The 12,877-nt window shown below is 37.1% G+C and overlaps 1 long non-coding RNA gene across 9 annotated transcripts in view; it reads right to left on the reverse strand.

Moving 5' to 3' along the window:
• Positions 1-371: 371 nt before the first annotated feature.
• LOC109053254 overlaps positions 372-12,877 on the reverse strand; it is a 30,981-nt gene continuing 18,475 nt past the window's right edge. The window contains exons 2-7 of one of the 9 annotated variants that reach the window (XR_006156150.1): positions 11,530-11,639; positions 8,655-8,713; positions 6,343-6,513; positions 6,118-6,206; positions 5,886-6,026; positions 372-2,917 (exon numbers count right to left, since the gene is read on the reverse strand). This is a non-coding gene — a long non-coding RNA (uncharacterized LOC109053254). Of the gene's footprint in view, positions 2,918-5,885; positions 6,027-6,117; positions 6,207-6,342; positions 6,517-8,654; positions 8,714-11,529; positions 11,640-12,877 lie in introns of all 9 variants that reach the window. The other 8 variants (XR_006156147.1, XR_006156149.1, XR_006156153.1 and 5 more) reach the window with 8 other exon arrangements.

Consider the following 12,877-nt stretch of genomic DNA (forward strand, 5'->3'; position numbering starts at 1 on the left):
AGTATTAAAACAGGGGTTTTCAAGCTTTTTGGTGGCAGGACATATATGTGTACACACACAGAGAGAGAGAGAGAGAGAGAGTAATTATAGAATTTTTTTTTTATGTTGTCACTGTTCTGTAGCCAAAGCAAACATTGTATCCATATTAACATATTATCTGGAGAATATTTATCTTGTTTTAAGATGACAGTGTAATTTTTCTACCCACTGTAAGAGTAATGTTACATGTATTCACCTTAAAAGTTATTTTTTTTGTCAGTAGAATAATTGTGATGATAATAATAATGAAAAGTTCTTTTGAAAGCAGAGTCTTCAGAAAGCTAAAAAAATTATAATAGACAAAATACACATTATTATTATTATTACTTTTATTTTCCCTTAAATGAATATACATATTTCTCTTAAATACAACCCATCTTGCAGCCCCCTGGTGGACCCCAGTTTGAAAACCACTTTTAAACCACAAAGGACACACTGTAAAAACTATATGATCAATTAGTCATGGCAACATAAAGTTTTCCATTACTTTAACTCATCAAATTAATTTAACCAATTTCAACTTCATTTTTTGAAGTTATATGAGACTTCACTTGATATTTTAAGTCAGTTTAATATAATTTAATTTGAAATAATTTGTACAGTCAATTTGATTCTACTATAAAAATATAAGGCAGTAACTTAATTTTTTTTCATAGTGCATTCTTAAAACACAGTACAGTGAAATATTGCTACAAATATGCCATAAGGGGCTTGATGAGGTTTCACTTTTAGAGGAGAGCAGAGGATGAAAGTTGTGTTAAAATAAAAAAAAACGGTAGGAATTAAAGCTATAGGAATTGCATTGAATGCTAATGGAAAGAGGCAGCTGGTGATTATGGGAAAACTGGTGGGATGCTCCTCCTACCGGGTTGATGACATCACCAGCATCATCGTTCATGAGACTCGACCTGCCACAACAGTGTTACCATGGCACCTGCAAGGATGGCGCCCTTTCTTTGGATCCTGAGGGGTAAGAGGGCACATCCAGTCTGGGGTCAGAACCCTCACCAATCTCATCAATGTGTGTGGGGTCGTTTGAGGGGTAGAGGTGAGTGTTTGAGAAGATATGTGTGTGCGTATGTGTTAAGAGAGGGGGACTTGAGTGATGATGGGATGATACTTTGTCCTGTAGCCCTGTTCTCTGGACTGTGGCCGTCTTTCTCTGGCGTTGATTGAACAGGGGGTCACTGATAATGAAAGACACACACTGCCACCATCTATCTCCCAGTGTTGTTTTGAAGAACCCCCAAACGATTTGTCACGATCACCCTTCCCCCATTCCCTCGCTTTCTATCTCTCCATCTCTTGTCCTCCCCATCCTTTTCATTAATCACCCTGAAAAAGCCCCATCATATTCCATTAGCCACTAAAGGGTAATTCTGGGCCTGTTGAAACAGTTCCACTCTTGTGCCAGGGGTATCATGGCCATTGGCATACTGTAGCATAATCCCAATGCTATAATTAGAGTTCTTGTTTTCATGCTCGAAAACAATAAAAACTGCTTACCCAGATGGCAGGAAGTCATGGCTTTTGCTCTGAATGAGGAAAACGGATTGCAGAACATGAAAAACAGGTATTTCCCAACAATGGAAACAATGACATGACACTCTTTCACCATCCTCCCTGCATGATTAATATTCTTTTGCAATACACACTGCAAGAGCTGACTTGCTCAGAATGTAGCAGGACTTCCAATGCTGTCCTGTTGACAAAGCATCAAAATTCAAGGAACATTCCGGGTACAGTACAAGTGACAGCCATTGTGGCATGATGTTGATTTCCACAAAAATTCATTTCCTTTTCTTTAACACGTGAATACATTAAACTATTTGCTCTTTCAAAAGTATATCCACAAGATATGAACAACATGCTCTGAAAAATTGTTTACTAACCTTTTCTTTGTAAAGTTACAGTATATACAACTGTAGTTGTAACTTCATTGCCATGACAAGGTAATGCTCCAAAATCACTGTAAAAATTATGATCTAAATAGTTTTGCAGCTCAAATAAAACTCAAGTTTTAACAAAAGTAAGTGGTTTTATAAAATTGCAATACTTCACATTCCTGCTTTTAAATCCTCTAAATTACTGGTGCCATTTACTTTGATTATACGTACCTCAATGTAGCCTTGATTTTTGGTTTAAAAAAAAAGAAAACGTTTGAGCAGAATCAATTTTTTGTGATAACTAACATTATACCATGTATGCTGTTGACTGAACTTAACCTGAAATATTCTTAATTTAACCCGAAATTCTTAATAAAGAAAGTGATGTTGAAACTGTTTTTTGTGGTAATGAACATTATACCACAGATGCTCTTGATTGAACTTAACTTGTATTAAATCATAAAAACATTCCTTTAGGCATGTGTGTTGCAAAATCACATCTGTGCTCCCTGATTTTTAATTTCCATAATGTTTAAGTGTTCACTAATCCATATAACAGGATTTCAAATCCAGCTCAAGTACGGTTTCAAAACAAGGAAAAGGCTAAGATTACATGGCAATGCAAAAAGGGGCATTCCTATTGTCACTAGCCCGTTTGCGTACTCCCACATGTACATCTGGCTCGCTGTGCAACAGCAGCTTGAGATAATGACAAGAAAACAAGCGTGCCTTTAGCAGGACAACACATTTACTTGAACCTACTAGGGTTTTTCTGCTTTCCCCCTCCTCCGTTACTATCCTTTCCGACTTGCTTCCTTTTTTCTTTTCCTCTCTCTCCAGGCCCAACGTCTGTCACTGTGAGGTAGATAGACTGCACACATATCTTCTTGGGGGTCTAAATGCCACCTGGCACCATCCACGGATGGGCCAATCTATTCTCATTTTTCTGGCATATGCAGGGGGGCAGGTGGGTACAGCAGGAGGGATGCTCCCTAAGAATTCAATAGATAATAATGAGGAAAAAGGGTGATAAAAGATGAAATAATGCAAAGAAATGAACAGCCGTTTTTTTTTTATTTCCCATGTGCACACATGAGTTTTTCACATCACTGAAAAGATTTTATTTGGTTAAAGAAGCTTGTAATTATATCAGAAAAAGTAATTGTAGCTCTATTTCTCATAACTGTGACTTTATGTCTCTCAATTGTAATTTAATGTCTAATTTTAAACTCACAATTATCTTTTTTTTTATTTGTACTCTGAGACAGCTTCCATAGTATATGACTGTACATAAAGTACATGTTTTTATACATATAAGTATATTGATGTGCATATCCAATGAGCAGATGTTTTTGTAAACTATATGTTTTACTGAGATGTCTGCTCATTGGATATGCATCTCAGGTGCTCTGTGTGGAAATCAGACATACAATATTTTATTAAAAAGAACTGAACTATAAAGGATTTAGAACCACCATTTAGCAAAATGACAGGAATCAGAGAGAATTGCATGCATGTAATTTCCATGCTTATACATTTTCCATCTGTTGTCCTGTGCAAGATGCGTGAATGCGGAGAAGCTTGAATGAATTCCAGCACTTGCCACAGCTGACATGCTCGTGCCATTCAAGACCACAAGCATATGGGTGATGATAGCCCATGAACACGCTTAAAATGTTCTCCATGCTTTTGGCTCTGGCACAAAAAAATAGTGGAGGCGAGATCGACTCCACTTCCATTGAAAACAGAACTACAGTGCTGGAAAGCAGCATCTACAGAAAGTCTACTGACAGCGAATAGCCGCCAGCTACAGTCCCTCAATAGGCACCACCACCATGCAAAAACAAACGCTCTTACACACACTCAGCATTCATGCACCTTTCAAGGGGCTCCCTGCTCCTTACCCAAATATTTGTCTTTCTTTCTTCCTATGTACATATATTTATTTTGCTGATCAATGCCTATATACATTCATCTTTGTAGAACACCACCCGACCCAACACACACATACACATACACTTCCAGCTATGAAAGATTTATCACATGGTGTAATGGGGTACCTGGCGAACAGCGTGAGCTGGTAATTAAATACAGGTCTGTAAATGTCACTGTTTTTAATACCATGGCAGCAGTGACGCTATTTTTATTTTTGTTTGGTCTTAATTGTCACCCTCGTTCCGCTCGTTACGGCCGTCCCTGCATTACACCGCCTCGTCCTCACTGGCTTTGTATGACAGAGTGTTTCACATTTAAGAACCTCGTTCAAAGGCCTTTGTCACTCTGACACACAAGAGGGTGGGAAAGCGAGAGAGAAAAAGAATGAGAATTAGGAGTCAGAAGACTGCCTGAATTAGAGTGTTGGATGGCCATTAAAAGCGGGACGTTTTGACAGGGCTGGAGCACACTAGACTACCTGGTGGGGAAGGCGAACAGGTTGTGGTGGCGGCTGCTTGTAGCTGTGTATGGTACACTGAGGTTTGTTTGTTTTTAGCTGTGGACCTAGGAGAGAGCTGGCCATGTGCCCAGGATCAAATAGAGATGGAAACCTGCAGCATGTGCTGCGTGCTTGAGGGTCAGATAGTGTAACACACACACACACACACACACACACACACACACACACACACACACACACACACACACACACACACACACAGATTAAATAAATAATGCTAAAAAATAACCAAAGATTAACTTGTTTAAGGGTGTTTTGGTTTGCTTAACTTTTTGATCTTGAATTTTCTGGATGACAGGTGATTCAGTGTATGTGCATTCAGTTACAATTCATTTTAAGTCAAATAAACAAACATAACAGGTGAGATGAATTAATGTTCAAATAAGCCTATAAAAATAGGTTGAAAAAAAAAAGATATGAAGCACATAAAATGTAACAAATTGATACTATGAATATTGGGAACAATTGCATTTTTTTTTAATGTATACAATTTAGAAAGTTGGATTACAAGTTAATTTTAAACAGGTAATTGGTATAAGAATTGCAGATTTTAAGTCCTGGCAATTTAACATTTCAGTTTGATCAATAAATTTACCCAAATCGTTTTAATTAAATGAATTTAATAGTAATTATTTAACAAAATACAAGAGGTTTTATTTAGACTTTTTTACATTTTGCCCTTCCCTTTTTTAGAAGTATTTTTAGAAGTACATTTTTAGAAGTATTTCATTTCACAAATGTGAGAGCTACTAACAAAAACTAGCTAACTACTTTGAAGACAATATTTAAAATATGTAACTAAGTACGTCATACAATTATTATTATTATTATTATTATTATTATTATTATTATTATTATTATTATTTTTAAACCAGAATAGTATTTTTCTGGCTCCAAAACAGCAAGGGCTTGTAAATAATTTAAAATCTTAATTCTAAACAGATTAAGTACGTTTAAAAGCTACAAGCATGGTGATATTTTAGAAGCACATTTATAATATTTACTAATATTTTTAATAGAAGCCCAAATATATAAAATTGCAGAACATATTTTTAACATCATCCCACCAGCAGTTTATATTATTGTCCTGTGTGTCTTTGTCTGTTGTCTAATGACAATACGAAGCATTGCAAGAGCATTGCTGTGTTCCACCATCTCAAACCGGTGAAAAGACAAGATTGCTTTTGTCCGCTGCAACGCTTCCCCCCTGACTCAAGCCTGAGCCCCCACCCTCTGCCAATTAACTGTGTGACCATAATGGATGTTGTTTGGCATGTTTTGCTGTGGGCAGATTGAATTAGCAGCCGGGTGGGGTACGACTCTGAGCGATTTGAATGATTATCTTAACGTCTCTTACAGCGGTAATGAAACACAGTTATACGTTCCCTCAGTTCTGTTAAGAAACACACACACACACACACACACACACACACACACACACACACACACACACACACACACACACACACACACACACACACACAAACACACACACACACACATACCTGAGAGCCAATTCTTGATAAATCAGGCTTACGTGGTTTTAATGGGAGGTGAGGGAGGAAAAGAGAAAGAGGAGGGTGCTGGGAGGGGGAAATCAGACGATACACCGAACAGATGGATCCTGCGTTCAAGCACTTGAGTTCCTGATGAAGTGATTCTATTATGAGACACCCCCTTTCTTCAAGCTTTGTGAAATCTTGAATTGAATAAATGTATCATTTGGGGTGGATTTACCTCTCTCTCCCTTTGTATCCAGCCTTTCCCCTTCTCCATCCGCTCTGTCCCTCATCCAGAATCTTGAACGTTTCCTTCCCTCTCTCTCTCTGGAAAAGTGAGAAAGTTAAGGCTCAGAATCGAGGGTAACAGAGCACCAGACACAGCCCAACAGCTTTTAACTTAATTCTGTTTGCATATGAGATCAATTAGCTTTTCAACAGAGTTGTTTCACTGATTATTCACCCCTGTTTTCAATTACGCCACGCTGCAGCGGGATTTGTGGAAAACGGGGAAAATCCGACCAGGCCAAGTATGACTTTTCCTTCCGCTTTGATTGGAGGCAGTGTCAGGGTTTCTCTGCATTGACGAGTGTCTGCTCCTGATACTACTTTCTTCTGTTTGTCATCTACGGAGCTGCTGAAGGAGAATAGTAGCCTTGAGCAAGAGCCCAGTGCCACGTGCTATTTTCAATTCACTTTACTCAGAATAGTACGCAGTTGTCCCGCGGGACAACCTTGACACTTGTTATTTGATTCCATCAGGTTGCCAATATTAAATAAACATTATTTGTTTTTGTTTTATTACTTTGAATATCTATTTATCAGTTGTCCGTGGCTAAATTTGTTTAAATTTGCGAGATCTTCCAAGATGCTCATAAATCATCACCTCTAATGGATCTATAAAGAAATCAATCAGCCAAGTTGGCACATTTCCATATGAAATTCGGAGTTTCATAAATTTTTTGTAATACAGTAAGTGCCTCGGTTCAGAGTATTCTCACAGCTCATTCCCTGGGTTATAAAACACACCATGTTGCAGATTTAGAAACCCCAAACATACTGCAAATCAATCGTTATGAGCACTGCGCCCCGCATAAACGGAGCACATAGAGACCTTTCACGGCCTCCTGTGCATATCATCTCTCACATTACGCTGCAGGCCAAAACGGCATTGTGAAAGAATTCACGTAGCCGTTTGCAATAGTCATTTTCTTCTGATATCTAACTTGCGCATAGATCGGATAAGTTAGTGCTTTTTACATGCCTATTTGCATAGGTTCAGGGTTCAGGCTGCTTATTTTATGAAAACGTATGACTTCCATGGAAATTTGTGTGAGGTGGGTGTATATGTACATTTTCAACAAGCCATGGCAAAAGTCAATAACTGAAAGTTTTGAATCTCGCCAGCATGGTTTTGGCTGAAACTCAAGGGGGAGGTGTGGGGTGGGGGGGCTATCGTATGAGTTTCTGAATGCACAAGACGGCTGCTCAGGGCTTTGCTGCCAGCCTCCTTCGGCATGCCCGCTGTTCCTGACTGACTGTCTGATGGGGGGGTGGGGGGATGCCGGGTTAGCATTTCTTCAGAACTTCAGAACCGTTTACAACCCTCTGGCTCCACTGTCATCAGACATTTTTCAAAAACAGCTGTAAATCAAAGCGCTGTTTACTCAAGAATCCAGATCATCAATTAAAAGAGCTGAAATTAAGTAGATTGTGTCTTTCCAAGGGTGTTCTTGCTAGGTCCTTTAAAAGGCTGTTTTTTCCATTGGAGTTTCACACCAACCCAACCCCCCACCCACAACACCACAATATGTGTGCGTTTATCCCTTTGTACTCAATTGATAACGTAAGGTGTGTGTGGTCAGTGCATGTGTGTGCATACCTGTTGATGTCTACTACTACAAAACCACCACCTTGAGGGGCTATCAAGATGTAATTCTCCATTGAAGTCACCTGCCCAGTGCTGGGTCTTTGTGCAAAGCAAAGACGAGAAAAGAAAATAACCACCACCCTCATTGCGATAACGTTACTTTTGAAAGAAAGAGTTGGAGAAATAGACTAGATCAGGTCACCTAGCCCACATCGCACATTTGTTCTAAACAGGTGTAATGATCCAGTGCTTTCCATACTGTTGGCGAGCAGAACAGGATTAGGATTGCTCCACGCAGAGTGAGAATGAACAGACCAAGCAGTAACCGGCTGGGACATGGAGGTTCAGAATGACAGTAACAAGTGGTGGCGTGGACAGTTGGTGTTATAATTACATCACGAACGGGTCATTAGTGGAAGGTCAGCACGTTCTGACACCACACCTGGCGACGGACCTGACGAAAATGGCTCTGGTTGATTAGCACGTGCCGAACACACCTTTGTTCAAATCCATTATGACTCTCAGCACGCTAAAATTGGAAAACTGGTTCTAGAAAATCATTAAGAGCAAAATTAAAATAGTGAAGAAAATAATGGATCAGGCAATACGATGAAGGCTTCTAAAGGTGCGCTTATTATAGGCCAAAGCAACCCACACAGTCCCCCCGTCGTTTCTAAATTAACAGATGCCCATTTTAGAGGATGCCACATGCCATTAAAGCCACGGCAGTCCTGACTGCACTCATAAAGGTTTATTGCCACCAGTAAATGAAGAAATAGAGGCAAAGCTCACATGCAAAGACATTCACCGGGGAGCCCACATCTGGATCTTAAATTGTTCCTCATTTGAATCGAATTTGCCATTCGATTCATGCCAAGAGATAACGGCCATTGATTTAGACTTACAGCATAACAGGGTTTTCACTCTGACTTGGCTTGGAGCAAACAGAACCGATACTGACAGCCTGAAAGAGGAAAAGAATAAAAGCTAGTTAACTAGTTCACATTCCTAATTTATTTGTGTACACAAAAAGGATACCAAAATTACATCTAAAAAAGCATAGCCATGAAACATTCTTAACAAAAAATAAAATAAAATAAAAATCTGAAAAAAAATGTAATATAATTAATATATACTTGGTCTTCAAACTGGGAAGAGCAAGCTCATGATTCTGGATTCTGGAACATATTAAATAGATCAAATCTTGACTATTTTTCATATGTATCAAACAGTTCCTCTTTTACATATGAGCGGATTTGTCCTCTTCGTTTTATGAGAAATGGGGATTAAAATGTATTTACATCAACAAAGCCCTTTAACCTGAACAGTCCCTTCAGCTTTTGATGGAAGTGTTTCCATGGAGACACACTGAAGCCACAGGAGATTCCTCAATTGTGATAGTGCTATTAAAACAGTAACATTCCCAAATGGTTACATTTCCATTTTGCAAAGGTTATGATTGTTTAATTTGAATCTCCTTTGATAGACTGCAGTATGATCTGCTGTATTCTGTCTTCCAGAAAATGTTGTGATCACTGTGTTATAAAACTGTTTGCACAAGATTCACTGAACCTTATGTTATGTGTGATGATAACATATATGCTGCTACTTGTCTAATTTTTGACTGGTGGATGATAAAATAAGTTGGGGGGGGGATCCCATAAACTTTCATTTAAGAAGGGAATAGAATATCAAACCTTGATTGTGTGGGTTCTTGCATGGGTGTGAGCAAGCACTACTTATAATTAATATCAAAAAAGGTATAAATCTAGTTTCCTTTATACTAGCAGCACTAAGCAAATACTGTACTACATATGCTATGCTCGATTACTACAGGACACTCCTTCTGTGCATTTTTGCCACTGATCTCCAGAAGCAGACATACTAAAGGCCCTACCATGTTGGTTATACAGGAGATAATGACAGCATAGCGGCAAACTGGTTTAGTGTGTCTGTCAGTCAGTCAGTGCTGCCTCAGGCCCCCTGACACACCTGTGTTATGGTTAAACGTAAAGCCTGTTTTCGCAGTGTGTGTGTGTATGCAGGGATTTGCTTAAGGGGGTTGGTGAGTCGGTTGAGCGGGAACTGCTGAAGTGGCAGGTGGAAGCTTTCAGTGACAAAACAAACTCAGTCAACATTTCTCTTCTCAGCAGTGCACTCAATCTTTTTGCACTATTTTCCACCTTTCACTATCTTTCTTTATTTCTTTAAGCCCCCACTCCTTTATTTACTTTTCTTTATCTTTGTCTAAGTGAGTAAACTAGTAAAAGCAACACTACTAACTTATCAGGGTGTTTCTTCAACTTTGGCCACTTTTATGACCCAAGAGCTGATTTCTGTTAACAAACTGATTTCAACTCTCTTCTTTTTGTTATATGAAGGTCCTATAAATATATGATATGTTTGTTATTATAATGCTGATTTTTAGTTATAGTGAAAATGTTTTATTTCCAAGAAGTATGCAAAAAGTGTGAAAATATTGTGTAAATTATTAAAGACACACTAGCACTCAAAAGTCTGGTGTCAGTAGGATTTTTAAATAAGAAATATTTATTTGTATTCAGCAAATGCACCAAAGTGACTGTAAAGATTTTAACACTGTACCATATATATATATATATATATATATATATATATATATATATATATATATATATATATATATATATATATATATATATATATATATATATATATATATATATATATATATATATATGTGTGTGTGTATAGAGATATAAATAAAGAAATGTTTCTTGTGCACAAAATCATATTCGAATATTATCATCAGCATATTAGAATGATTTCTGAAGGATCATGTGACACTGAAGACTGGAGTAATGATGCTGAAATTTCAGCTTTGTCATCATTGAAATAAATTACATTTTAAAATATATTACAATCGAAAACAATGATTTTATATTGTAATAAATTTCCTGCTTTACTGTAAATTTAGAAAACATTGCAAATGTCATTCAACATTTTAACAATTTTTAGATGTAGCAGAAATGACAATGGGGTAGAAATTAAATGTCTACTAACACAGCTGTACATGTCAGAAGAGAAATTAATAAAAATTAAAAGACAGAAATTTAGTTTGCCATAGGGCAAAAAGTACTCATAAATTAAGAAACACCTATCTCATCATAGAGTATAATCTCCAATAACAAGCTACTTTTTACATCACATATATTGTGCACATCCTCGCAACTAAGTGAGCTATAATCAAACATTAACAATAAAATAAAGGCAATAAAGATACTTTTTTTAAAGGATAGCTCGATAGTGACTTTAAATTCAGAGTATCTTGGCAAACTACATTTTTAAAGTAGCTTCCCCAACACCGTTTCTGTCTTTGACTCCCTCAGTCTCTGTTTTCTCCCCAGTGACTGTCCGTATCTTTCGCCCTTCTACGTTTGTCACTTAATCTTTGGCTCCATCGGTTTTAACTGTTTTGTCTCCATTTATCTCTCTCTCTCCCTCTTTATCTCTTTCATTCCATCCTATTCTCTCTCTCTCCCTCTCTCTGAGAGTGCTTATTGTAGTGCCTGAGGAGGACATAGACAAAGAGCGTTTACGCTTCCCTACCACCTCCTCTCTGTCTGTGCTTCCCTGAGGCGGTCTCCTCCACTATCACCCCCTCCCCTTCTCTCTCCATTTTCCACCACTCCCCCTGCCACTCTCACCAGGGTCCTGTCTCGCTCCTTCCCCTTTTTCTCTGTTCATCGAACTCCGCTCTCTCCATGCGCCCCCTCCCTCCCGCAGGTCTGTTGTTCTCACCATCTCGCTCCCTCCGTATCTATCGTCTCTCTCTCCATTCCTCTCCCTGTGTCACCGACACCTCTGCTCCCTCGGCTCCCACAGTCACACCGACACACAGACACAACACACTGTAGGGAGGGTGAAACATACGTGTTGCTTTAATGACAGCTCTTTATACATAAAATCAACATGAAAGCAAAATTTAGCCTAATTACTTTAATAGATGTTCTTATCTTATTGTGCAAAATTCATCAGTGCATATTAAAGAAAAAAGTCTTTGTCTTCATGATACACTATCATAAATCAGGTTATGGGTTGCAAATAAGCTAATAATTAATTTCATCTTATGTCTGATAACTGGTAAATAGCCCATATTAAAATTAAAATATATATTAGAATATAATATAGTAATATGCTACATTTAGGCCTGGTTTCACAAACAGGGCTTAGACTAAACCAGGATTAAGCCATAGTTCAATTAGGACATTTAAGTATTTTTTTATAAATGTGCCTTACAAAAAACATAACTGGTGTCCCTCTTGAGACAAAACAAAGGCAGGGGGTTAAAGTATGTAAAACAAAATATAAAACAAAACATTTAATTAGTCCATTTGCTACAAGTGAAGTTATAATGTCAACATTATAATGTCCAGCATGAAAAACTGATATTCATTTTGAAATTTGATAAAGATTCTACTATACTGCTACAGTAGGATTGTACTTTGTTAAATTATTAGTAAATATAATCATATAAATATAATGATATTATTAAATATAATCATAATACAACCTATATAAATTATAGTACATACATATACATTCTATTATCTATTATATAGTTTAATATATTAGGCAAATATATATATATATATATATATATATATATATATATATATATATATATATATATATATATATATATATCACCACTAAAAATATCAATATATTTGTATATACACACAATATATGTATATATATACTGTGTTTTTTTTTGTTTTTTTTTGTTTGTTTGTTTGTTTGCTGTGAGTGAGTGAGTGTGTGAGTGAGTGTGTATTATAGTATTCTGGTATATGTATTATATATAATATTGTTAAATATAATTTAAATGTACAATTTTGCAGAAAATGAGCATGCACAATTAAAAACATAATATTGACCAATCCTGATAAATCAAATCTCTAATATCAACCAATAGCCAATACTTTACTGATACACTGTGCATCTCTAAGTGATGTAAAGACAATTTCACAAAATACTATTCACAGCCCAATGTGTCACACTGATACTTCTCAATGTGTCATTTCACACCAGGTGTGTCATTAAGCATATTGCACTGATTTACAGATCGTTGAGTAGAGTGGCATAT

The sequence above is a fragment of the Cyprinus carpio genome, chromosome B12 (genome assembly GCF_018340385.1).
Source record: "Cyprinus carpio isolate SPL01 chromosome B12, ASM1834038v1, whole genome shotgun sequence".
Classification (NCBI taxonomy): domain Eukaryota; kingdom Metazoa; phylum Chordata; class Actinopteri; order Cypriniformes; family Cyprinidae; genus Cyprinus; species Cyprinus carpio.